Here is a 27533-nt window from a genome sequence, read left to right as displayed (position 1 = left end):
GAAAATAGAAAATTTTTTGGAGCAAAATTCTTCTGAAATTTCTTTATGTATTCTTTATGTATTTTTGCATAATACACATGTTCCATGAATTTTGGGGGGTTCTCATGAAATACTATTCTCTCACATTTCTAATTCCATTTGTATTGATTAATTTAAAGAATGATTTATTCTATTTAAAGGGCAGAGTGATGAAGGTGGAAAGAGATCCTCTCATCCACTGATTCAATTGCTAAATGCATGATGCCACAGCCAGGGCTGAGTCAAGCTGAAGCCAAACCCAGCAACTCCATCTTGGCCTCTCACGTGGGTGGCATAAGATCCAGGACCTGGGGCAACCGTCTGCTGTTTCCTCAGTGCATTAGAAGGAGTTGTGGTGGGTAGCACGGAGTAGCTGGGACTCAGGTCAACACTCTAATATGGGATGTGGCTCACAAGCTTCTGTATCATAACACTATTTCCTATTTTGAGAGGGAAAGAGAATGAGAGAGATTAATTGATCATGGATCTCCTTGATCACTCCCCAGTGTCTGAAACAGCTGGAACTCGATTGCAATCAGTTATGTGGATGACAGAGACCCAAATACTAAAGACATCACTGATTGTTTCCTGAGGTGTGCAAGAACCGGAAGCTGTCCCTAGGTGTGGAGCTGGGACTCAAACCAAGGCACCACAAAGAATCTGAGAATCCAAGGTGGAGGTCTTAACCTGTGTGTCAAACACCTGGCTCTGTGTTGTCTCCCTAAAATCGGAGGCTGAGGCTAGAGAAAGCTTTTTTGTGCATTTTCTATGATGCTCTCAACTGCATTTAGATTAATGAACCTAACTGGTTGAAACCCAAGCGCCCTAGAGAGCATCAGCTACAGGATGCCAGTAGCTTCCTTGGCTGTCCAGGAGTCTCTGAGGTCATTTGTTAAGGGTGATATGGAATGGCACGTTGAAATCATGCTATGCAAACAGGGGCTACATGCACCCTCTTTGGATTTCTTTTTTTTATGCTGCAATTCCATAGGATCTGGGATTTTGTCCCCCCCACCAAATGCCACTCCCCAGCTGATTTTCTCCATATTATTACAGTAGTATAGTCCTTTATAAGCAATCATAAGTCCATCAGTCTATTTAAGTGTGTCCCAACATGCTGGTACAATGTCAGTCTAGCATTCCATTGTCTAGATATGTCTAACAGTTTCATTGGGAGTCCATCTTTTTTTTTTTTTCATGACACTACAAAGTATTTTTTATTGTTAAATGAAAGATTGAAACATAATTTCAACATTTATTTTCTTAAAACTTTCCTTAGATCACTAATTGATTTTTTTTAATAATCTTACTTAGTTAATTAGGGTACAAAGGATCAAGGGCTATGGGAAAATGGGTAATATCATTATTTCCACACTAATATCATTAACTTTTTTCCCTGTATCTGGGGTCAGGTGAGAAACAAAGGAAGAAGCCCTGCCCAGCCCCCCATGCATCCTAGGTCTCTGATGTGAGGCATGCTCTGAGGGTCCTGCTCAAGCAGTTTTGATAGTTCAACAGGTCTGAATTGCTGTCAGTCTCGTTGTTCCAAGCATGATGAAATCTATTCAGAACCCACTGGCTGACATAGTCTCTTCATGGTTAAGGTTCTGAGATTAGCAGTTTGGTTGGAGAGATCGCCGAAGAAACTTTGTCTGAGGTGATCCCAAACCTGATTCTTGTGTGTGCTTGCCAGTACAGGGTCCGGCACTTTCTGTCACCCCAGTCAGCTTGTGCACATGCTGGTCATTGCAATTGCTGGGTCAGCTCAGTTTCCAGCTCTGTCTTCCATGCGAACCAATGGGTGTTGCAATCCATCCTGATCCTGCCCAGCACACACTCAGCCCTCATGCAAACCAGTGGGAACTGCAGCCTAGTAGGGACGACTCCCCATAACCTCCACCAGGCCTGCCCCCTACTCTGGTTCCCATGCATGCCAGTATGTACCACAGATGTGTTCAGTCTGTCCCACATCCCATTTAGCTCTCATACATGTCAATGGGCATTGAAGCCTGGTTCAACCCAACCAACCCTACTATCCAGCCCACACACATACTGTTGGGTGCCTTTCTGTCTAGCCACCCCTGCCCCAATCCTGATTTTTGTGCTCTCCAGTGGGAGTGGTAACCCAAGAGGGAGGTGCTCACTATCTCCCTACTAGGCCACTCCCACTCCCAGATTATGCACTCTCCAGGTGATTCTGGAGTTTAACTTGACAAATTCAGCCCCCAGTGCCAGCCTCTGCCAAATGATGCCATAGCAAAGCCCAAACAACCCTCACCCACTCTAATCGTTGCTTGAACCAGTCAGAACAGTCAGCCCAACCTGGCCCTTCCCTGATCGAGCTCACATGAAGCCCACAGGTGTTGTATCCCTGCCTGGTCTGCTCTGTCTCCATCCCAATTCAGTGGGAGTGGTTATCCAGCAGGAGAGCCTGCATTCTCCCTGCCAGCTTTGCTCCCTCCCCCCTGGTTCTCATGTGTGTTGTTTGGGCACTGTGTACACACCTGGTATGGCTCACCCCACCTTGGCATTCCATAATGTGCACTGGTTTGTGTCACCACCAAACTCGGCCTGACTCACACTCTGTTTTGATGCTCAGATTCTCCAGTGGGTGATGTGAATGGTTTCAGCTTGGTCTGCCCCCCACCTATGCTATATGTATGCCGGTGGGTATCTTTCTCTGACCTGGTCTGGGTTGCTCCCTATCATGATTCTTGCGCTCACCTATAGGGATTGTGTCCGACAAAGGATTTTCCCAAGCTTCTCCATCTGAACCTCTCCCTATGCCAGATCTTGTGCGTACTGGTGGTGCCATGGGCCAGCCCTCTTTGCTAGCCTTCAGTCCATTCCAGTTCTTACTGTTGGGTGTTTCAGCCTAGCCAAGGCTTGTCCATTCCCAGACATTGCTCACACATGGCTCAGTAGGGGTATAGACCTAGCCTAGTCCATCCTCCAGCTACTCTGGTTCTCCAGAGCCCCAGCTCAGTGCTGACGTCTAGCCCAGCTCGGTGTGCCCAGCCCCAGGCCACACTTTTGCCAAGGAAGATTGCAGCTACATCCAGACCAGAACGCAGTCCCCACTCTGGCCCCCGCACTCTCCCATGGAAACCCCAACCCAACAAGGGTGTACTCTCATAGCTCCCCAACCAGGTCTATTCCCAGCCCTGGATTACACGCATGCCCGTGGCTGCTCTGACCCAGTTGGCTTAGCCCCTCACCTGTCTCAGCCTTTGCCTTCGATGCTGTGGCCTAGTATCCCTGGCTTATGCAGACCAGTCGGTATAAGAGCCTATTTCGGCATGACATGTGTTCCATCCTGATTTCTGTTCTTCCTTGTGAATTGAGGTTTGCTTGTCCCTGCCAAGTCCACCCCACATCCTGTTTTAGGATGCACCTTCAGGTAATACTGCCTTAATCTGCCCAGACTATCGGTTCTTTACCTGTAAGTGATGGCAGGTTCCATGGTCACACCTAGCTCAGCCCATTGCCACCCAACTTGCGAGCTAACCTGTGGATCTTGCATTTCCACAGAGTTGGGCCCACACTTCCCGACAGAGTCTACCCCAGACCTAGTTCTCTTGTGTGCTGGTTAGTGTCTTGACCCTGCCAAGTGTGACTGTTCCACCACCCAGTCAGGTATTGGTACCTAGCCCTGCCTGACAGGCCCCCATCCATAGCTTTGGTGTGGACTGGTGTGTGGCAGTCAGTAATGCTCTATACTAACATCCCATCTCAGGATTCCTAATTGGGCTGGTGAATCAGTCTGGCTCAAATGGATCTTATGGATACTCCCCTCCAAATCATCAGGTCTGTCTCCATGCTTGCCCAAAAGTTTTGTGACCCTGGTACTGGGAGTCACCCAGAATTCATCTCTCACCTACACTAACACTGGCCTTATTCATGGATGTCCCTAGGTAGCAATTATGTATCCTAAAACCCCAGAGTTCGCTGCCAGGCGGCCAGCAGGTAGAGCCTAGCACCACTTGGTGCACTGGCCACCCAAATCCTCTGACTCAAACACTGCCTTTTGGCAGTGGCTTTGGCCTGAGTCCCCAGCGTTGGGTCCTGCCTGGCTGGGGCACCCTCCACAGCTGCCACCTTGTAGAGAGCTGCATTTGTCCCAACCCCAAGGCCTGAACCCCTCCCAAACTCGTCCTGCTGCAAGTTGTTAGTGGTAGGGCGGAGCTAGGACTTTAATGCAGCTCATGGTGTACTTACCCTGAGGGAAGAGCTCTTGGGCCTGGAGAAAGCCTAGGACTCTGGGAGTCCATCTTTGATTTGGAAGTAGGGATGGATGTTGTGTTTTATCTTCACATCTGAATAGATAACCTCTATTATGTCATCACTATATATTTCCTTAAATGAGAAACCGTGAAATAAAGGCAACAACAGGTATGAAGTTAAAAAAAAAAAAACAAAATTACAGCACCATGTAGTTAAAAAATCCACCACTGAATAATCACTGTATAGGTGAAAAAAAGAAAACACAAAAGCCTCTTGGGTAAAATGGTACCACTGTGATCCAGAGCCAGAGATGAATTTGACAAGAGAAAAGAAGCTATTTGTGAGAACTGTCAGTCCTCTAATTATCTTCCCTGACAATAAGTGTAAGCCCAAATCAGTACATTGTAGAGGATACTTGGTCTTATGCATTATTTAAATTTTTAATTTCAAAATATGCTGTTTTGCTGATTTGCAAAATAACCTAAAATCTTGAGTCTTGGGGAATTTTTTGGAAGTAAGAACTTTTGTTTCAGAGGACATCCCCTATTGGCAGAGTATGGCACTGCACCCTTATCTCCCAGGTACTAAAGCTGCAGGAAAGAGCTGATAAGCAGCTGTAGATTCAGAGAGAGGAAGCAAAGCAGCCCAGGGAACCTGCAGCCCTGTGATCTCCAAGGGTCTGCTTTGTCTGCACTCCTGCCCTTCCTCCTTACAAAAATGTACATTTCTGATCAGAAACCCAGAAGCACAACTGGACAAACTGCAAATGTGTGAATTGAGGCTATTGCTCAAATGTGAGCTTGACAGATATCTGGACCCATCTGGTTAAACATTTGGCTCACATGTCCTCATTCTACTAGATCAGTATCCAGTGATCATGACGCTGAAATTAAAGGGGGAGAAGGGAATGGGACAGAGACAACTCTTACACTTTGGTTTTACTTACACAGTGCTATACAAATAGCACCCAGGAAACAACTTTTCAATTAAAAATCCATCTTTTCTCTCAGTCAGGGTTGAGAGAGAAGTAAAGCAAGTTGAGGAGGATATAGAATTAAGAGATTGCATGGCCAAGCTATGTGGTCACTTGTCTTATTACTAAAGAAGAAATTTCATTCTTTCGAAATAACACAAATGTAGTCTACCTGGCTGGCTTAGCTTCCACTTATATGCACTCTTTAAAGAAAAAAAAAAACTAGGGGTGCTGAGAAGTTTTCCGTAGAAGGGCCCTGAGAATCTGGAAGGCAATGTCTCCCCTCTTTTGTAATCCCTTGGTCTTTCTGAAGTCGAATACCTTCTTCAGAAGACCATCCTCTGGGTCTCATATCATTTTAAGTGGCTTACTGTTAATAAAGGAGAATTCACTTGAACATGGCAGGTGTGTGGACAAAGGTGTAAGTAGGTTCAGGTGACCTTAAAGGAAGATAAAGCCAAAAAACCGTGCAGAACTTTGTCTTGCTCTGGGCTTGCTTGTTTGTGGGACACTTACCCCAGGAGGTTCCAACAAAGGGGCACCGATGGGAGCTGGCAGGAGGGAAGAATTGGCCTCTGTGTGGTGACTCTGATGCAGTTTTTGACTCAATCACAAGTCAGTGTTCAAATATTGTATAGACACTTTGTAACTCAGCAATCCTGAGATTATCTTACGGGCTTTCCACATCCTCCTTGCTGTCAGGAACATTCAGTTCTCTCACTTGTTTCTAGAGCACCCCTCACTATGTTTCTGGGGTTTCTTTCCATCACTAGCTTGGCTTTTAATATGTTGGTATGGGTTATTATACTGTGTTTAAAAATATCTTTTAACTCTCCTGGAGCTATTGTTTTTAATGCATTGGTTTAGCATGCATTTCATTCACTCAGAAAACTACCTACAGAGTTGTTGAGTTTCTTCGTGTGTGTGTGTGTGTGTGTGTGTGTGTGTGTGTGTGTGTGTCACACACACATACACACGACTTCAGGCTGGTGATAGTAAGGCCATACGTTTTCCTCCAAGTAACTGTCAAAACACACCCCAGTCTGGGAGAGCGAAGTTAGAGGCACTTCTGACTCATGGCTTTGGGGGATGAACTTGTCAGGGAGCTGTCCATGATGGTTGTGCAGTGTGTACACACATACACACACACACACCCTGCACAGTGACAGATGACCTATTGAAATAATTTCAGAGCTGTCTGTGGTTGCTACGACAACCAATGCTCTCTTGGCTTTCATCTGGCCATGTGACAGAGACTTTGACGTCAGCTGGAGGCAGAGTCTGTGGCTGAGCCCGCACAGTCAAAGGCTTGTGAGAATCTAGTGGATGCTGGAGCTGCCGCCACCGCCGCTGCTGCCTCCACCTCCACCTCCCGGGGCTGCAGAGCATGGACTGCTAAACCCCGCACTTCTACTCTGGGAGGTAATTTGTTTACTTTACATACAGAGCGTAGTCCGTTTCCCACAGCTGCTTGTGGTTTCCTGCAGTTCATCTTTGTAAGCAATTCTTGTGCTGGGGGAGAAGGTGCAGCCTGCTTCCAGTTGTGAATTTCATGGAAAGTCTTGGGAATTTGGGCTCAATGTGAATTTTTGTTTGGTGAAGTGAGTTAAAATGTAATCTCTTTCTCCCTCAGCACCTGCCAACATGACGTTATTCAGAGATGTGGATTTAGCAGGTTGAGCCAAAGTGTCTAAATTGCAGGAATCCACCCTTTGGTATTGGTGGAGATTTTAAAAACTCCAGCATAGCTTTGCAATGTGTTGCTAACTTTTCCTCTTTTTTTTTCTTTCTTTCAACTGCTGCTCCGTTTGGACCTAGCTTAGCACAGTGTGGAATTTGGTTTCCGTCTCATTGGCAGCATGCATAATTAACAACTATAGGAACAATAGGGAAAGAACATTTATACTTTGAAAGTTAGAAATTTTCTTGTAACTTAGACTGTTGGTGTTTTCAGAATACCAGGGCAAACTGTCAACAGCTTCCTGTTTAGAGAAAAATGATCTGGAATATCCCAAGGAAGTTGCAGTTGGAAACCTTAAATGTGTGCATGCGGTTGCTTTTTAGTTGTGGGAGCAAAGTGCATCTTTTCAGAGTCCTTCCCTGAAAATCCAGCTCTGAAGGCAATGGCATTGGACAGTCTATGCTGAGGAGTCGTGTAGATTGTTTTGCATTTTTAGATGAACATAATCACCCAGACTGCAACACCATAGCCCTAAAATGAAATGTAACATATTGGTAACAAGGTCTACTTTAACTGAAAACACAGAGATAAATTGTCACTAAAAATCGGCTCCAGGTCTTGAGTGACTAACTTGATAAGTATAACTAATGAGAAGTTTTACCTCTTTAATCCAAGAACACAGTAGACTTCAGATTATTCCATGTGCGTTGTGGTAGCTCATTTCCTTCCCAATCGAGCAATTTTGGATATTCATTGTACACAAGTTAGATTGTTTTGTAGCTTAAAGCTCACAGAAAATCTCAGGTACTGAAGTTAATTGAAGCCTAGATGTTATTTATAACCAGGCTTCCTAATCTTACAAATTTAACAGAAATAAAGACAAATTTTAGGTCACCACACGTTAGCATTTTAAGAAGAAAATGAAAGTTCTGATGGTGTATATGAAGGTCATGTGTGTAGTATATGACATATTTCAATTTCATGCAAGACTATATTGCTTTTAATTTTTATGTTTGTCAGTTTCAGAATTCTAATATTTAACATCTATTTTAATCTTGAAGGTGAGAATTGCAAGCAGTAATTGCCGGCATAAGGGAATAACTTGCTGATAACTTCCCTAGCTTTTGATGAGTATATATTCATTTGACTTTCTGGCATTGGATTTCTTTTGGGTTAAAGCCTTCAAGAAGGACTTTCTGAAAGTCTAATGTGCTTGTATTCATGGCGTCTCTAAAGAGACATCATCTCATCACTTAATTGATTTCGTAATTATGACAACCCAAAGCCTGTATTCTTAACACCCCTGGAAATGTATGAATTGATCTGTAACATTTCCGTTGAGCATGAGTGGGACAAGCGCTGCTGTGGTTTAAAAAGCACTCTAATGGAATACACTGTTGTGTTGACTTGCTTTACTCACAATATTGAAGTGTAATTTTTCCAGGTAGCCAAGGTTTTCTTGATGTCCTTCCTGGAATGCCTTCAGTTTACACAGTGATTATATACTAGGCCCTTATCAAACAGACTGGATTTCAGCAGAATGACATGTAAGGGAACAAGGCAGCGCTGATGGAGAAATCGCTATGCTGCATTGTATGACTAGAGGAAGTAGCCTATGAAAGAATGCAGAGATGTTCTAGAATCTACAGGTCTTTCCTTATAGCAAGATAATTAAGAAAAAAACGACTCTCATCAGGATGGTGTATTTACAACAAGGACTATGTTGATTTCAAGGTCAAGTTTGTTTCAGCCTCAGAAGAGGCCGGCAAGGATTGATTTCCTGCAGAATCTTGGGTGTTGCATTATTAAGTGCTGTGTGTGTAGTTTCACGGATTCTTAACCTTTTTGATACCAAGGACCACTTTAGCAGCCTGAAAAAACTATGGAGTCTTCTGAGAAAAATATCTTTGATTCCTGAAAACAAAAGTATGCAGGGTTACAAAACAAATCACTTTTATTGGACTATATTAGCCATTGCTGTTTTTGAATGTGCTATGAGTCTCGTTACTAACATATTTCCTAATACCAGACACGAGCAGTAAATATACTACTTCACTACCATACATTTGAGGGAGTGCTGAGTATAAAAGATACTATAGAATCTTTATCATGCTTCATTGAAATGTGAAAATATCTGTGATTTCTCTTAGCAACAATATCACAGGTGTTGTGATTTTTGGCATGCATTTTAACTGAAGGAAATCCTAAGTTTCTGCTTGAGGTTAGTGAAATTAGAGACCTAATATTTTTTCCCATCTGAATTCCTGAGCCCTCTTGAATTCTAACCCCTGAATTAAATGAAACGTGCTGGTGATGCCAAAAGGCCATCAACCTTCACTGGATAAAGTCTATAACCTCATTTCCATGCTCAGTTCCAGCTCATCTGATTTCCCTCTCTGAATGTGTGAATTACACAGTATCCTCTAAATTTTGAGTGAAGATCCATGCAATTCTCAACTTGGAACTGTTGTTCATTTGCTGCCTCGGGACTCATAAGTGGTCTTCTGTTACCTTCCCGGTTCCATAGGAGTTAATAGGAAAACTCTTAGAATTAATGCAAGCTACACAAGTTAAAACCATGGCTATAGAAGTGAGACAGTAGCTACTTACAAAGGGACTTTTATCTACTCAGAAAAGACCTTGGGTGTTATCTGAGATCATGGCTGAAGACACCTCAAAAAGATGCTTTGCTCCCAGTGTCTGAAGCAAGCTTTGCAGAACTATGTAACATCTCAGCTCAGTATAGAGCACACAGGTGTGTGAGTTGATATGCTGTAATGTTCATTTCAGTTGCTGGGGGTACTGCAGATGTGTCAGCCAGATGGGACACATTCAGAGTGAAGAGGGAAATGAAGATGCTTTCCAAGGCATTTGAGGACACAATCTTATTTATTATGTATTTAAGATAAATACATGAAAATAGCTATAAGACTCTGAATGTACTCATCATTTAAAAACCATCAATGCTAGGTGCCTGAGCAGTGGCAGAGCAGGTGTCTAGCCTTTTGACACCAGCATCCCATATCAGCACTAGTTTTTATCCTGGCTGCCCTGCTTCCGATTCAGCTTCCTTCTAGTGAACTGGGAAAGCAGCAGAGGATGGCCCAAGTCCTTGGGACCCTACTCCTATGTGGGAGTTCCTGAAGAGGCTCCTGGCACCCAGCTTTGGCTCAGCTCAGCTCTGGCCATTGCAGTCACTTGGGGAGTAAGTGAGCAGATAAAAGACTCTCTCTATGTCTCCCTTTCTTTGTGAGATCTGCCTTTCAAATAAAAATGAATAAATCTTTAAAAATCATGACCAAAAACTTAAGGTGATCAGTATGCTTAACTATCCCAATTTGTTTCTTACCCAATGTGAGCAAATCATATAAGTGCTGTTTCATTCTTACCCATGAATCAAAACATTAGGTTGCACCTTATAAATACAAGTGACTCTTATGTGCCAGTGCAGAATGTTTTGGAGATGGGCATTTGACACTTGGGTAGTGCCCATGCAAATTCAAGTCCTTGATTCCTCTTCCTATTCCAGCTTCCTGCTAATACACAACCTGGCAGGAGACAGCAGTGGAATGGTTGGGCTCTGCCACCAGTGTAGGAATATGGACTGAGTTCTAGTCTCCCAGTTTAAACCTCACACTGTCCTTGTATTTGTGATGTATAGGAAGTAAACGAGGAGCTGAAACATCTCTTTCTGTCTATATTTGTTTGCTTCTGTGTCTTTCAAATTTTACTTTTGTTGTTGTTGTTGTTAAAGAACAAACCCAGGACCATTGTCCTAAGTGTGTACCTCCTCTGTGAGGCTGCTTTGAAGCCTGCCTGATTTTTCCTCTCTAGTCGATGGGATAACTTTGCAATTGGCTGGCTGCCAAAAGACTGGCTGCTTTTAAAATAACCCTTCTTTTTAGTCCATCGACGGCACCAGGTGTCTCGGCATCAGAGAGTGGGAACTCGGACAATTTACACAAGCTGTTCTGTAAACTCAGTCCAAATCTCTGGCATGAGAAATAGGAGCTTACCCATTTTTCTTGCTGTGTTCCCTCAGGAATTATGCAAGAGGATTTTCTCCAACATTTCTTGTTCCCTGGACTGGAAAACACCTGCTTTGGGTGCTATGAGTCTTGGGGTAACTTGATAAGGAAACTTGGGGAAATTCTGAAATCTCTGACTCCAAGCTGTGCTGTTCACTTCTCCATGACAGGTGTTTCCAATGTTAAGTTCAAAAAAGGAACATGCCTTTATTTTGCATGAAATCAGTTTTTATTTAAATGGTGTATAAAATCATACAAGATTAAGCATTCATTCCAAGATGTAATGGGTTTTTTAAAAATTGTTTCCAGAAGCGATGCCATAAAAGTTAGTACTCATTAAGACTCTCATATAAAATTATATGATGCATATTGAAGTTCACTGGAGCCAGTTCTCCAAGACAGTCTGTTCTTTTTATTTCGGTGGCAAACTTCAGGGTTTTTTGGATTATATGTGAGTCCTCAAAAAGCTGAAAGATATGTATTATGAAAACTATGCATGAGCTTTAGGAGTTTTTGTACTAGCTAAAATAAACCTTTAATGCTATTTCCCATGAACTTTCAAAAAGTACCTTCATACAGCTATAACTACCTTGAAATACCTGACATCCCTTTAAAATTTATGTGAAAATTTATGTAAAGTGGAATGTAGTTTGATCATGGCAAGTTTCCAGGCTTGATTTGCAGAAAGGTTCTAGTCTGAAACCTATCTGGCTCTAGCCTGACATGATAGAATGGTCCATATTGTCTGAATTCTATCACAGTGACTACAGAACAACCAAAAGCTATATATTGTTTTTATGCCAGGATGAGTTTTTATAATGACAGTCTTGAATTTCCTTTACTTTCATGAATGTGAGCCCTCTCCAATCCATTAGTGGTAAATGTCAGGGACAGTGCTGTGTTCTTGGGCTGTCTACTCAGACTCCCACAGATGCTCTTATGATTCATACAACCAGAGCCATAATCAATTCCTTGATGACAATATTTGTAACATTCTTGGGGAGAAAATGAAAATAGCATCCCACAAAGGTAAATGCCATTCTGCGCAGTCCCATGCCATCCCATGGATCTCAGGGGCAGCATGGTCACTCAGTCAGACAACATTTACCAGCTGGTACCACATCCATAGTAGTGTCATGGGCATGTGGATCTCTCTTGGGTATGGTCCTGGATATATACCACTGGCGTAGGAAACTTTTGTTTGATCTTGTCTTCCAACATTCAGTCTTCCATGCATTCAATAAATTGCAAGCACCTACAATGTGTCAGACACTGAATTAAGCATCAGGAACCCTGTGAGGCACAAGACAGACGCAGTCCCTGCTGTTACAGAACTTACAAACTAACTGGAGAGAACCTACTCATGAATCTATGTGAACAGATTACAGCCAGGCTGCTCCCAATAGGCACCAAGAATTCTTATTTAAAAAAAAAATGCATCAAAACAAAAAGGACAAGCAACCTTAGAACCATTGGATTGTTTACCAGAGTCAAACTTTGGCCGAGACATTCTTCAGCTGGTGAGCGGTTGACCTCATTCAGGCTCAGTCTGTTCCCGTGGCTGTCGGAGACTCCAGTCCTGTTCCCAGTGGCCAGAAGCTGGGTGTCCTCTGCTCTGAAAGATAAATGAGACTGGCAGAGACTGATCCATAAAGGAGTTTTCATTTATATAGGTAACAGCCATCTTATTTTATAAGAAGAATTCTTTTTTAAAAATATTTATTTTTTTTAATTTTTATTGGAAAGGTGGATATATAGAGAGGAGAGACAGAGAGGAAGATCTTCCGTCTGATGATTCACTCCCCAAGTGAGCACAATGGCCGATGCTATGCCAATCCGAAGCCAGGAGCCTCTTCCTGGTCTCCCGCATGGGTGCAGGGTCCCAAAGCTTTGGGCCGTCCTCGACTGCTTTCCCAGGCCACAGGCAGGGAGCTGGATGGGAAGTGGAGCTGCTGGGATTAGAACCAGTGCCCATATGGGATCCCGGGGCGTGCAAGGCAGGACCTTAACCACTGTGCCACCGCGCCGGGCCCGAATAATTCTTAATGTTCCTTATTTTCACTCCTCTTCCCATTAAGGGTACCTAGTAGACTCAATGCTATCAGAAATCCCAATGGCTTATACTCGTTTTACACTCATAAATCAAGTGTTAAGAAGGGTTCTGCTCAACAGCCATCCTGTATCTGTCGCTTGTTGGAAATGCTTTGAACAAGTTACTGAGTCACAGTTCTCTAAACTAGATAGTGTCAGTACCTGCTACCTACACGATGGATGGATCAGTCCATGTTCTTGGAAGAGTGATGACAGGCATTAGATGCTCCATAATAAAAGCTGTTGTTGTTGTTCATTTTCTATGGCTGATGGTGCTCTGCCCCACACACGCTGCTCCAGGAGCCAGCCCCAGCAGTACCAGTAGGGAGGAGGCATGTCCCTGGTGTTAGGGTGGTAGCTAAGGCATAGGTGGACAGTCTCAGAGTTCTTCTCAAAGGAACTATTTCCTTTTTAGTTTTGTGAAAGAGCAAACCAAGACACAGAGATTCTAAGCAGATGTCTGTGGCCAACATCACACAAGCATGTCATGAGGCCCCCAGTGTTCAACTCTAAAGTCGTGCTCTCTGGGTACTCTGGTGTATGATGTTTGAGTTGTAGTATTTCGGTGCTTAAGCTGCATTTTTCCTAGAAGTCACCTCAAAGGGGGGCAGATTGAACTTTCTAGAAATGGCCTTACAGGCATGCATACCCTACAGAGGTCTCTGAAGTCTTATGCTCTTTAGGAAGAAGTAGAGTCCATTGCCCTATCATTTGAACAGTAGAGATAATCCTTGGAGGCTTCTAAAGTTAGATCCGTATGAACAGTGTAATTTTCTTTGGTTTGCAGCTAATCTTTCTCTTAAACATCACATTTGCCCTTAAAACCCCACCACCATTTTTTTTTCTGGAAAGCCCAGACCATAGGAAAAGACCGTCTGTGGATGCTACAGCCAAAACCCCGAGCCAGGGTCTCAGCCAACATTTGGCATCAGCTATCAGACACCAGCGGGAGTGAGCAGGGGGGCCTTCACATCGTTCCAGGCCCCAAGCCCTGGAGTCTCCTAATGCCAAATGGATCAGAGATGAGCTCTCGCTTTGCAGCTGACCCAGAGTAAACGTTCATTCACAAGACAAAAGCTCTTACGGTTAAGCCTGTACATTTGAGGATAATTTCCTAGGCATTCAGAGTGACTGTAACCAATGGGATGATTAGATATGTGGAAAATGCCTGACCTTCAAGTGTACATAAATCAAATAGGCTTTTGTGATCTGATCTCCATAAGCTAACCTGGTTTTTTCCCCCCTCTATATTTCAGTAACCACTCAAATTCTGAATGAGCTAGAGGAAACAGCCTACTTGTAAATTTAGGACACTGTTCAATGCATCCGTGCTGTCACTGGATCAAGGAGAAGAGTTAGGCTTTGTTGGGGTTAGAGCACAGTCTTAGAGAAATCTCTCTTGTTGTTTCTGGCTTGGGCTGGACTCTCCCTGCAGGAGATTTCCTACATGGATAGCAGTGCTTGTACTGTTTCCCTTCGGTCGCATTTAGTCCTCTGTGTCTGCCTGTCTCTCCTTCCTGCACCTGTTCTGCCTAATCTGCTGCCTAGAGTTTTATTGTTAGGCCCTGCTGTCTTGCTGACACACTCCTCTGGCACAGTTCCAGCATCTCTTGGCACTGATGGTCTATGGTAAGGCTAGGGAATTCCTCTTTACCAGGTGAGATTTAGCTCACTCAGCAAAGACTTACCTTCCTCACAGAGACTGCCAGGGTGGCAGCTGTCTCTGCTGGCTCTATGTATAGGTCAAATCCAGCATTCAGAATCCCCAGAAATGTGATCTGGGATTCCTTACCCAGTGAGGTGTCTGTGTCTCTTCTGCTGCTGAGAAATTGATACCCTTGTCTTCTCACCTCACCATTAAAATCCACGCCATTGTCATGATACCTGCCTTCCCCTGAGATCTTTGTTCAACATTTGCTAGCAGCTGGGAACCTATGAAAATACTTATTTGCCCACGCACTGGTAAACTCCCACTTGCCCCTATTTGCTTATCATAGACTTTATTTTTTTAATTTTTTTTATCATAGACTTTAAGTATATTTAGTTCAATCACCCAGAACTTACAGTAATCAAGGGTTTGGGGTTCCTGCTAAGTGTAGTTCTTCATTATTTTGGGACTGTCCAGACTTTTAAAAAGATAACAGCCCTGTTCATTAAGGAGGCTGAACAGCAGGTGCAACAAGGGCCTGAGCCTTGTCTTCCATCCTTGTTTTCAGTCCTGTGTCCATGCAGGACACCTGCTGTCTACTCATTCCATTTCAGTTAAATGATTAATGAGTAGATTAGCTAGAGGCCATGTGGCATTGAGAAGTCTTTGAAAAGGAAATAAGCTTAGAGTTGGGTCTTACAAGATGGGGAGTATTTAGCTCTGTTAACAGAAGTAAATGGATAACCCTAGGGTAGAAAGTTCTAAGAAGACAGCCTAGTGTGAAAAATAGGACATCTACCCATCTGGATCGAAGGAATGGTTTGGAAAAGAAGCATGTGTGTAATCTATCAGGTAGGTCAAGAATTTATCAGCTGATGCTGGATTGGATCTGAGAGATCACAAGGAGCTAATGAACGACCAAGAACAAGTTAAGCAATTTAGGTGGTTTATGCTATTTGAGTATCCGAATCAACCATTTTATCTGAAATTGAGTACATGCTAAGTTATTTTGTTTTTTCTAGAGACTTTTTAGTTTTTACTCTAATAAAAATTGCAAATTCTCTTTTACCCTCCCTGGGCTAGGCAGTATTTGTAGGCAGATAACCTATGAAGTTCAGTCTGCTACTTAGCAATTCGTATGAAACCCAGACTGACTAACTCCAGATCTTTTTTTTTTTTTAATTATTATTTTTTATTGGAAAGGCAGATATACAGAGAGGAGGAGAGACAGAGAGGAAGATCTTCTATCCGATGGTTTACTCCCCAAGTGACCACAACGGCTGGAGCTGAGCCAATCCGAAGCCAGGAGCCAGGAGCCTCTTCCAGGTCTCCCATGTGGGTACAGGGTCCCAAAGCCTTGAGCCGTCCTCGACTGCTTTCCCAGGCTACAAGCAGGGAGCTGGATGGGAAGTGGGGCCACCAGGATTAGAACCAGCGCCTATGTGGGATCCCAGGGTGTTAAATACGAGGACTTCAGCTGCTAGGCTATCATGCCAGCCCCCTAACTCCACATCTTATAACACTTTCTCTAAAACTAAGCTGTAATCGCTAACTAGTTCTAATGAATAATCAGGGTAAAATATTCAGGGACATTGCACTGTCACTGAAAAATCATTGAACCAAGTCACCAAAGGAAGACTGACTCATGTTCAGTGGCATGTCAGTTCTAAGTTGTATGTTTCATTAACTAGTGTTTCCACTGTCAGAATGTATTTGGCAATTATTATAAGTGTTAGGAAGCAAAACTCACCATTATTAAGAAAAATATTAGAAATCATATGTGCAAAAAGTATGGATGAAATGGGCTTTAGGCCCAGTGGTTTACATCATAAATTGGAATACACTCATCCCATACTGGACTGTCTTGATTGTATCCTTGCTATTCCACATCAAATCCAGTTTTCTGTTGATACACCCTCTGAGAGGCAGCACTGATGGTTCCTGTGCTTGGGTCCCTGTTGCCCGTATGGGAGACCTGAACTGAGTTCTGGCTCCTGGCTGTGTCTTGGCCTAGCCTAGCTGCTGTGAGCATTTGGGGAGTGAACCAGTAGGTGAAAGATCTGTCTTCCAAATAAAGTACCAATAAATAATTTTTTAAAGTATAGATAGTATTTTTGTATCTACAAAGTATAATGAAAAACAAGCTCCTGTGTAGCCAACACAAAACATCCTTTGTTGATCATCCTAGGAAAATGTAAAATCAGACATTGATGGTTTTGCTACTGCAGCTCTTAAGTGAACACTGTCCCTAGATCGTGCACCTGAAGGAAACTGAATCGGGTATGCTTCTGAATTCTCCAGCTAACTAAAGATTCAGTGGAGGACAGAGCCGGTTGAGGACACAGAATTAGCTAGTTCATCTCATGGTGAGAAAAAAAAAAAGATTTGCGTTAGGTTCACATAGCACCAGTTTGATGTTTGAAAATGGAAATTGATTTTCCTATCAATAAGCCATTATTCCTCCATGGCTGTTCAGGAAGTAATGTTCAGGGAACCCTTGGTGAGCCCCAGGCATGCTGGCAAATCAACCCCAGGGGCAGTTAAAGCAAACCACACCTCTGGGGTCAAGGGAGTCAAGGGGTCAAAGGAGAGGATTTTTTTATAGAGATCCTGAACAAGAATCTACGTGTAAGTTATAGTTTCATGAGGTCAATTTTCTAGAACATTCAGAAGATGTTTAAAGAAGATGGAAGCTGTTTAAGAAGGGTTTACCTTCAGGTCCAAATTTGACTCTGTTCAGGACATTATCATGAAAGTCTTTGTTGCACTCTCACTGGTGTAGAGTCAAGCCACCACCTTCTACGCTGACATTTCATGGGTACTGGTTTGAGTCCCAGCTCCTTGCTAATGTACCTGGAAAGGCAGTGGAGTATGCCCAAGTGCTTAGAGGCTCCTGCCACTCTTGTGAGAGACATGAATAAGGTTCCTGGCCTCTGCCTGGTCCAAGCAGGACAAATGGCAGCCATGGCCATTTGGGTAATGAATCTACAGATGGAAGATTCTCTTACATTTCTCTCCTTTTTCCTCCCTCCCTCCCTCACGGCCTCCTTCCCTCCATTCCTCTCTCCCCCTGTTTTTCAAAGAAATAGAATAAATCTTTTATAGAAAGTCATTGAACTTGTGAGATTTTCTTGTCCCAGTGACATATTCAGAAATGACCATATTAGTCTTGTAAAACTCAGTTGTAGAATATTGATGCATGTTTATGGCAGAATGTTCAGGAAATATGAAAGAATACAGAGTTCAGAAAAAGAAACATCACTGTTAGCACTCTATTGCTTAAAGATATCCACTATTCGTATTTTAAAATTTCAAAAAACTATTGTACTTTAATAGGAGGGAAAGAATTCTAAAGTGAAACTGAGGGGTTTTGATTTTCAGATCACTTTGTAAAGATGGAAGTTATTGGTTTCTAAGTTAAATTTGTAATCAAAATTTAAGAGATTGAGAATTAACATTTCCCAAAACAGCCAATTGATTAACTAGGTATAGGCTCATATTCTCAGTTAATAAAGTTTACCTATCTCATATGGGCCAGGGATAATCAAACAAAATTTGCTCTTGGGAGAATCAAAGAGTTTGAATCAGAGTGCAAGACCTATTCCAACATTTTTAGACAATTCTCCCAAAGAAGATTAGAATGCAAAATAAACAACATAGTCTATCAAATCACAAAGCACTTGCAGGAAGAAAAGTAACCAAACAGTAGGAAGATAACGCTGTCCCCAGAGGACCAGAACCACAGGGAGTAGATGGACATTCACTGTGTCCACCCACATGCCCACTTGACCTTGAAGCCTTAACAATGTTTGCTTCAGACACCAAAGTTTTTATATTCCAGTCATTACTTACATGCATACTGTAGTTTTATTTAATATTCAGATTGCTTTTGTCCTTGATGAATATCTATTTTGCCCGAGTTCCTAATTGATCTTTCCATTTGACCTGGAAAACAGTGCTTAGGCAGCAGGCTGTCATTCACGTTCAGATGTTTAATTGTCCAGTTTAGTAAAAGTTAATATCTGGCCCTTTGAAGACCCAAGATTTACTTCGCTTAGGAAAATCTCTTATCTCATTGAAATGTCCATATTCTTTATCTTCTTTTTTCTTCCAGTAACCCTTTTTTTTTTTTAAGATTTATTTATTTTTATTGGAAAGTCAGATTTTACAGAGAGATGAGAGAGAAAGAGCTTCCATCACTGGTTCACTGCTCAAATGACCACAATAGCCAGAGCTGAGCTGATCTAGAGTCAGGAGCTAGGAGCTTCTTCTGGGTCTCCCTGTGGGTGCAGGATCCCAAGGTTTTGAGCCATTCTCTACTGCTTTCCCAGGCCACAAGCAGGGAGCTGAATTGGAAGTGGAGCAGCCGGGATAGGAACCAGTGCCCATATGGGATCTTGGCATATGCAAGGCAAGGACTTTAGCCATGAAGCTGTGGCACTGGGCCCTCCTCTAGTAACCCTTATGAAAAGAATATTAGGTGCTATACTCTTAGGAGATATTGGATCTCTGCTTTTGTCTCCTGTGTATTTTTCCCCCTTTGATGCACACCCAGAGGATTTCCTCAGTTTTGTTTTCTGGACCTCAAATACATAAACCTCAGTTACTCAGCCTTTCTGCTGAGCATCATATTTACAAGGCTTTTTCTAGAGAAGGCTGTGTGTATACACATAAATTGTCTCATGAGTAGTTGTCCTCTTTATCCTGTTTGAACTCTGTTTCCTTTTCTGTCTTGATTTTTTCCTGCAATAACTGCTACTTTGAACCATTCACCGTTTTCAACAAAGGCCTGTGCTGCCTCGTGGAGGAGGCTGCTGTGCTAGAATGGTTTTCTGCCGTGCTGCTTATGAACAGCAGAGCCAATGGTTATGCTCGTAGGAGACCCACATCAGAAAAGCTCCTGACCGCTCTGGCTGCCAGAACTGAGAGGACTTTACTTCTGCTGGGAGGCACTGGGTAAAATGACTTTCTGTGCAGTTGGGAGTGGGGGCTGGGAGGACACGGGCAGCAGTCTTACGCAGAGCCCTTTCCTTAATTGCATTGCTCCTTTTTCCTGGGACTCCAGCCCTGAGTTCTTCAGGGCCCTCAGGGCAGCGCCTTTCCTCTGTTTAATAGCGCGCTCTGAAATATTTTTTTTTCTTTTTTAATGTCCTGATTTTCATGGGTTGAATAAAAATCTGTCTGTAAGTATATACAGGTTTGTGATTTTTTTTCCAGAAAGGCCTCAAGATGTCAGTCTACCAATGGTAACCTTTGCTGATTTCTGTTAGAAATTGATGCTTTTTCATGGGTGTATACTGCTACCAGAGTGGAATTTGCACAGGTGACATAGGTAAAGTCTGGTATTCTATTGTCCTGAAGTAGATGGCAAGTGCTTATTCCTAGGAGTTGTGGTGGCCTCATGGGCCTGAGGTTATGGTGAATGGCCCCGGACATACTCCCACCCCTGCATGGGTATGTTAATATAAGAAAAAACAAAGTTAGAGAACATGGGTCATGTGAGTCACTTCCATCCGCAAAGCCACAGTGTCTGGCTCAGCCAGGTGCTGGCTCACGCTTTAGGATTGCACTAGGGAGGGCCCCGCCCCCGCCCCCAGCTTCCGTAGTAATCTGTATAATACCAACTCCAGATATGAGACTACTTGCATACGTCTATGCAAATCCCTGCTTATTTCATTCACTATAAACTCTCTAATGCTTACTTTCTTGTCTACAATCTGAGTGTACTCCATAGGGGGCCAGTATTAAATACTCCAAGACAACTGAAAGAATGAGCTGAGAACAGCATGGGATATTGACCTTGGAAACAGTTGTGTTGTCTTTCTTGCTGTAAACAAGGCCCTAGGTGACCTTATTTAGTGTTAGGGGTCTAGGGGAAGAGTGATCCAGGCAGAAGGAATAAAGTGAGTGAAACTCAAAGGCAAACTGCTAGGGCATGGCTTTGGAGTGAGCTCACAGAATGTGTTACCAGAGGGCTCAGTTATTAGTCCTTGTAACCCAAATCTCTCATGTGTGTTGTGTCCTTGAGTGCTGGGTGACAGTGCAATTACAGGATGCTTTGATCTTGGCCCACTCTGCGAGTGCCAGTCTATTTAGAGCTGCGTTACTTCAGCAGAAGTAAGGGCAGGGAGTGTTAGTGAAGGCTCCTTGGTGGTTCTGGATAATCAGGATTTAGTACTCACACCAGTCTTCTTTGCAAATCTGCAGTAAAGGATCTGTTTACATGTGCATTAAGTTGCATCCATTGTGTTGAGACTTCCCAGGAACTTCACCAAACCACAGCTTCGAATGCAGCTCTCCGGCAGGCCTTGGCCTCTTACTGCGTGCTGAAACCCAGAAATGAGCAGCCTTCAGTGGTGGGACTGAGCTGCTCATATTACTGCTTGGTAGAATTTTTTTTACTCAAAAGCTGCTGCCTCCGACCGTGGCCTGAAAGAACTTCCCAGAAGTCTGGATGCTTTGTCACCTATTTCTGGTAACAAAACCAAACAAAAACAAAACACTACTAATTGTTGGGAGCACACACCAATGGTTGATTCTTGGTTAATTGAAAATTGTCTTCTAATGTTGAGATGTCTTCTAGCCACAAAACAAGTACCCAGTATTTGTCAAATGACAGAATGAAAGAAACATGAAAGGAGAGATTGAATTTGCCTTTCCTGAAATTAGCGTGAAAAAGCACATTTGCTAGAAACCATTAGAGGTGAGTGCAGAGGATCTGCTTTCAATCACAGGACACTCTGTCTTAGCCCTTCTCAGTTACGGTAGGTGTTCCTGTGTCCTCCATCTCCTGCCTTGGGATCATTCACTCCTCAATTTGGAACGTCACTAAAGACATCACCGTAAAGTCTTCTCATTTATCCATCACACAGGATTTGGGAAGAGATGAGTGAATGAGCTATCCACTCTTCCTCTGAGGCTGAGGCTCAAAGAGCATGACCAACACACTTTCAAACTCTAAACATCAAACTGGCTTGATTGTATCCATGAAACCACATCGCCCATCACAGCACAGCAAGGTGCCCCAGAGGCTGCCTTGAAATGCCAGCCAATCCTAATAGGAAAATGAGAACAGGGAAGGCAAACAGTCCAACCAGACATGATCTCAGCTGCTCTGGGAGTAGTCAGGACTGAAGACCCCAGAGGACGAGGACTATGGGAAGCCAAGATGCTCATGAGGCCCCAGCTGGGCTGGAGCTGTGGGTCAGGAGGGGAGAAACGGCAGGTAAACAGACCCCCAGGAGGCCTGGGCTGGATTCTCACAGGAGTCTGAGAGGGAAAATACGGTGCCCACACACAGGCCCCTCTATAGTCAGAATCCCAGCAGGGTGGCTAAAAGGTACAGGTTCTCAAAGCTGAATCCAGCATTTTTAGGGTCAGAATCTGGGACTTGGGATGTGCCGCTTTGTAAAATTTTCTAGGTGATTCTTCACTGACACCAATTAAACCTCAAAGGCCACCTGCACCTTCTAACTTCTTCACCTGGAAGTACCCCTTGCTGTAGACAGGTTGTCAAGCCCCATGCATTGCAGCCAAACACATGACTGGCAAACATAAACTCCAAGGTGGCCAGCCCTGTGCCCCTATGTTTACTAAGTAATGCTGGCATACAGGCACTGATTTATGTCCTGAAGGCAGTGCCTTGCCTTTTGGAGGACATGAAATCAGGAGGTCAGAGTCTGTATGTCCAACCCTACTAGATGGGTCACGCAACAGCACCGCACACTCCTATTGTGAGTATCAGCCTCGAAGACATACATGGAAGTGCTAAAAGATTTCACTGCCAATAGGTTACAAGCCCAGATGGCTACAACTGGAAAACCACTCTGTACAAGGGTCCCCTAGGTGAGGAGCAACTAAGGGCAGGACTAAATCATAAAGCTCCCACCCAAACTGGCACAGATCCCTGAAGTTGTCCAATACATCAGAGCTGTCAAACTTGAGTATCTTGTCACGCTAAGTTGATCAGCTAAAGGGCAGGGAGCATGCTGTACTAAACCTTGGCCTTCCTTTGGGAGGTTAGTGTAATACTCAGCTGATAGTAAACAGGCGGGGGTTCAGTGCTGAGAGGTTCTGACTGCAGTGAGGCCAGTCAGCAGGTCTGATGGCTGTCAGTGGATTCCCTCACATCCCAGGGACTGAGTGGCTCCCTTACCTCACACCCATGCACGCCATCTCCTGTGATATTAACTGTGATTGGCAGGACCTGAGAGTTTTATCTCCTAACCTAAAGAGGTCTCTTGCTTTGAAGGCTCCATCTAGTATCACGGAAGGAAAGTTCCCTTCAAGTAACACATGAGTTATTGTAAAGGTTTCAAAAATAAATGATCGTGGCCCCACTGGCTAACCTGATCATTTCTGAGTTACATTTTCATTTTGGATGGATTTTTGTCTCCCTGAGAATAATAAGTAATGGATGGTACACACAAGGAAAATTTGAAAAAAAAAATGCTTGAATACTTTGCTGAGTTCTTTTTTTTTTTCATGGAAGGTCCCTGTTCTGTTGAGGTTGGGGCACACCTGCTTCTAGGCAACAGTCGATCAATGAGTCGACATTAGCTGTGAGAGTGTGCCAAAAAATTTCAAGGTCTTGTATCTTTTCTTTCTGATTTATTTTCCCAAATCGCTATGCAAAGACATAAGCAGGAGAAAAAAGCAGCAGTGAGTACATGGTGTCATACATTACAGCCAGTTCTAGCTCCCTATGAATAATTCCTGGAATTTCTTGACAGTATTTTAGAGGAAAATTATTCAAATCCCTTCATTTGTCACTGGAGTGTTTTAACTTTGCCTAAGCAGCACCCCGTGACAACCAGAATTAGTCATTTCCCGTTACCTGCCTTTGAGACAAGTTGATATTAATCTCTCATTACTGCTTGGGAAAACTAAATCCCAGGGAAGCTGGTTCTGGCCAAGAACACATGGTAATCAAAGACAAGTCCATAGTTCTTCAGCATGTCCCTCTGCTGAGTCACCATGCCTGACTGCTTTCAACAGCCTCAGTGGGATCTAAACAGACCAACAGTCAGAAAATATTATATGAATAGTCCTGTGTCTGGGGGAAAAAATAGTCAAGTCTTGTCTCACATAGGTATCACCTAGAGAGCTTGAATAAAATGCTGTTGCTAGAATCTCAGTTCCAAGAAGTCTGATTTATTTAAGAAGCCTGAGCATGGGCCTTTAGGGAGGGATATTGAGACAAAGTAATCAGGTGTTTACAGGAAAATGCCATTCTAGAGCTCCTTGTCTGTGAAATGTTCTGCAGACAGACATGTTTAACTAAGGGTAAAAACATTTTGTCACCAGACATAACCTTTGGGCCAGTATTATAGCACAGGGAATTATGCCACCACCTCTAATGCCAGCCTCTCACATGGGGGCCAGACCAAATCCTATTCCATTTCCAACCCAGTTCCCAGCTAACACACCTGGGAAAGCAACAGAAGATGGCCCAAGTGTTTGAACCCCAGCCAGCCTTATGGAAGCCCCAGATGGAGTTCTAGACTCCTGACTTCAACCTGGCCTCGATCCTTGCCATTGAGGCAACTTTTGTTTTCTTTGAACATTAGCAGAGTGTTTTACCAGTTTAACTACCATAGATGTAGATCAATCTACTAAAAAGACCAGAAATGAGAAGAATCAGAAGAGATCCTGTTCCAACCAACATGCTGGGAGAGGGATATGGCATTGAGACCCTGAGGCTACCTTGGGATCATAGCCAAGCACATGTGCTGTGCTACTGGGCACTATATCCTAAAGATGACTTGACAGTTCTTGATATGGGATGAAAATCAAAGGAGGCTTACTAATTCAGAGCAACATCCAGTTTGAAATCAGACTGCTTGGATTCAAATCCTGACATTCCCTGTGACCTTGGGCAAGTTACTGTCTCTCAAATAATTTGGTGTAGGGAATAGGAGAAAACTGCAAGCGACCCATAAGTTGGATAATGTAAAAGTATATTATTTGTTTACCTGGGCTTGGATTGTTATTCTCTCCTGCAAGATAGTCAATTATCATGATGAAAAAGAAGTTTGCAGTTAAGATAAAGAGTCGGGCCCGGCGCGGTGGCACAGTGGTTAAGGTCCTTGCCTTGCACGCCCGGGATCCCATATGGGCGCCGGTTCTAATCCCAGCAGCCCCGCTTCCCATCCAGCTCCCTGCCTGTGGCCCGGGAAAAGCAAGCAACTTTGATGGAAAGGGATTGAGACTTCTACCAGATTCACAATTTTGATGAAGAGAAAGAGTTTATGTGTTCCAACTCTGCATCGCAAATTCTCCTTGATTGAGTTGTTCAATTTAAACTTTGATGTATAAGATCTTAGGAATGAAATGTATGAAAACACAGCATTAAATCTGAATCTTAATGCAATCTAAAGATTTTTTACGTATTTTTTAAAAATGAATTTATATAAGTAGTCTTCACCTAGCATTAGGTTTAAACTACAATTAAAGATTAAACTTATATGTATAATTATATATGTTAAGCTGAAATAATACTGTTTGAAGTCTTGACTTTCGGGGAATCTGGACTGCCGCTGTCTCTGCCTCATGCCTTGAGAGCGAGAGAAAGAGAGAATGAAACTCGGAAGTTCATGCTGTTTGCCAAGTGTGTCAGGAGTCTTAGTTGTCCCAGATGACAGCTGGCACACACACAGCAGCCACTCGTTCTGACTTTATTCTTTCCTGGTGAAGAAATAGCAACTACTCGCCAGCCTACTGCTTCCTTGCAGGAAGCCAACAAGGAGTTTGTGTAGTGAATCTGTCACTTTAAATTGTTCAGCATAAAATGGATCTGTCCTGTCTTAGGTGATGGGAGAAAAATCCAGAAAAACTATTATTGATGATCATTTTGGCTAAGCAATATATCTTCACTGTTAGATGAGATTTCTTTCCAAGTTGTGGTCTAATGTGCCAGATGCATATCCAGCTCTTGGTGTTTACAGATGTGTGACACAAGAAAACCAACCAATACGCTTGCCCTTAGCAGCTTGAAGCATCTAGGAATGTGTGAAGACATTGGTTATTTTGGAATCCAGTGGGAGAGCACAAGAACACACAGTAGGTTTTCTTAAGTGCAAAGCACCCCAAAATACATGTCCTTAAAGGAGGCATTTCTGTGACCTGGTATTTCCTAGCTTACTCAAATAATACTGACAGTGTTAGGAACCTTCTGGAGCTAAAAGACTCTTTCCTCCATGCTCAAGATCTGGTAATAAACTCTGCACCTGTTTGGATTTGATTCTTGGGTCAGCCAGCTATGCTGCTCCGTTCCTCCTGCAGTCCAGCAGCCAGCATGCTCCTGTAGCTGAATGAGTCTGAGTGGCTCAGCCTTGGTTAATTAGGTTATCCAGTTCCTCCCCCTGCCATGGCTAATTTTGTGCTCAGTTTCACAGTGCTGCTAAATTTATATATGTAAACAAACAGGGACATGCTTTCTTCAAGTCATTCATTAGCATTAAAATGAGAAAGCCTTTTTTAACCTTGATACAACTGAGCTGGCAAAAGATGTCATTATGGGTAGGTGTTCCCAATGAAATCTGCTGGCAGGGTAGGGAGGGTGATTTGCATCCACTTCTGATCACACCTGAATGCTTGCTTTCTGGGGAGGCTGTGAGTCCCCATGATGGGTGCCAGCAGAAACCTAGCAAGTCTGTTATTTTCCAAGGAAAAGGAAAGGAATCTTCAACTTACTAGGATTTTAAAATATCTAGAGGAAGTTTCCTTAAAGCTCACAGGTAGGGATGTCATTCATTTTTCTTTGTGAATAAGTAAAAACAGATCAGTCCAGAAATCAGTAATAGGCTGTTTGGAATCTCATAAATTGAAGTAAAATGGGCATAGGACTTCAGGTTTACAACTAGACATTCCTATTACAGGACGCTTGAGATGTAGACATCTTGCTAGTTTCCTACGGCTGCTGTAGCACCTCATCGCAGTATTAGTGACCTAAAAATATACAGTTATTTCTTTGACATTTCCTGAAGTCAGGAGCCTAATGCTGGGTTGGCAAGGTTGCCTTCCCTCCTGGGAGCTCTGGGGAAGTTGTCCTCTTACTTTTTTGGAGCTTCCAGGGAATGGCTGTGTTTCTCCAATTCTTTGCTCTGTGTCACTAAATCCTCTGTTATATCACTCCCTGGCCGAAAAGCTCTACCTCCCTCTTCCAAGGCCTTTTGTGATCACGCAGGCCTGCCTGGGAAACTCAGAATAACCTTTCAACCTCAAGATTTTTAACTTAGTCATATCCACAAAATCCCTTTTGCTATGCAAAGCAAAAATATTTAGCATTCCTATGTTAGGATGTGGACATATTTGGGGGCTCATTATGCTGTGTGTCACAGACCTGGACATCATAGATAAACTATCCTTTCCAATCAGTTTCCTTGTGGCCTCCCTGCATATCTGAAGGATTTATTATAGCTCCTACATGTGGATGTCAACTATGAGTTTAGACATGCTGTGGAATCTGTCCAAGAGAGGTCCCATGGGGACAAAATGGGTGTGTATGCTCCTTTTCCATTTAAGTCTTGTGAGTAGCTCACTACACAAAATTGAAGCTAATGAGTGCAATGGGGTTGTGGGATGAAGCCAGTTGGCTGCTGAGTCTTTCCCTAATTGTGTGATATTGCACATGTGCCTTATTCTCGCTATGCTTCAATGTGTGCGTCTTGAGAAATACATCATCGCTTCCAGAACTGCTATGAGATCGGGAAAATCAAACAGGCCACATATTTAGCATATGCCCAGGATTTAGTTACTGCCCTGGTTCAACCAGCCAGAGAACAAGTGCAAAGTGACGAGTGCCTACAGACACAGCCCAGAGAGCTGGCGGTCAGGCCAGAGACCAGCACCAGAGCTGGTGAGTGAGGC

General features: G+C 43.3%; 1 protein-coding gene across 2 annotated transcripts in view; it reads left to right on the top strand.

Moving 5' to 3' along the window:
* Positions 1–27533, top strand: part of NCALD (neurocalcin delta) — a 172734-nt gene that overhangs the window by 84583 nt on the left and 60618 nt on the right. The window contains exon 1 of one of the 2 annotated variants that reach the window (XM_040972663.1): positions 158–691. The exons of the other annotated variant lie outside the window; for it this stretch is intronic. The gene's annotated coding sequence lies outside the window, so the exon portion shown is untranslated. Of the gene's footprint in view, positions 1–157; positions 692–27533 lie in introns of those variants that run through there. 2 annotated transcript variants of the gene reach the window in all.

The sequence above is a fragment of the Ochotona curzoniae genome, unplaced genomic scaffold (genome assembly GCF_017591425.1).
Source record: "Ochotona curzoniae isolate NIBS_2020 unplaced genomic scaffold, NIBS_Ocur_1.0 contig_2318, whole genome shotgun sequence".
Lineage (NCBI taxonomy): Eukaryota > Metazoa > Chordata > Mammalia > Lagomorpha > Ochotonidae > Ochotona > Ochotona curzoniae.
This window is presented reverse-complemented; position numbering and strand designations above follow the sequence as displayed.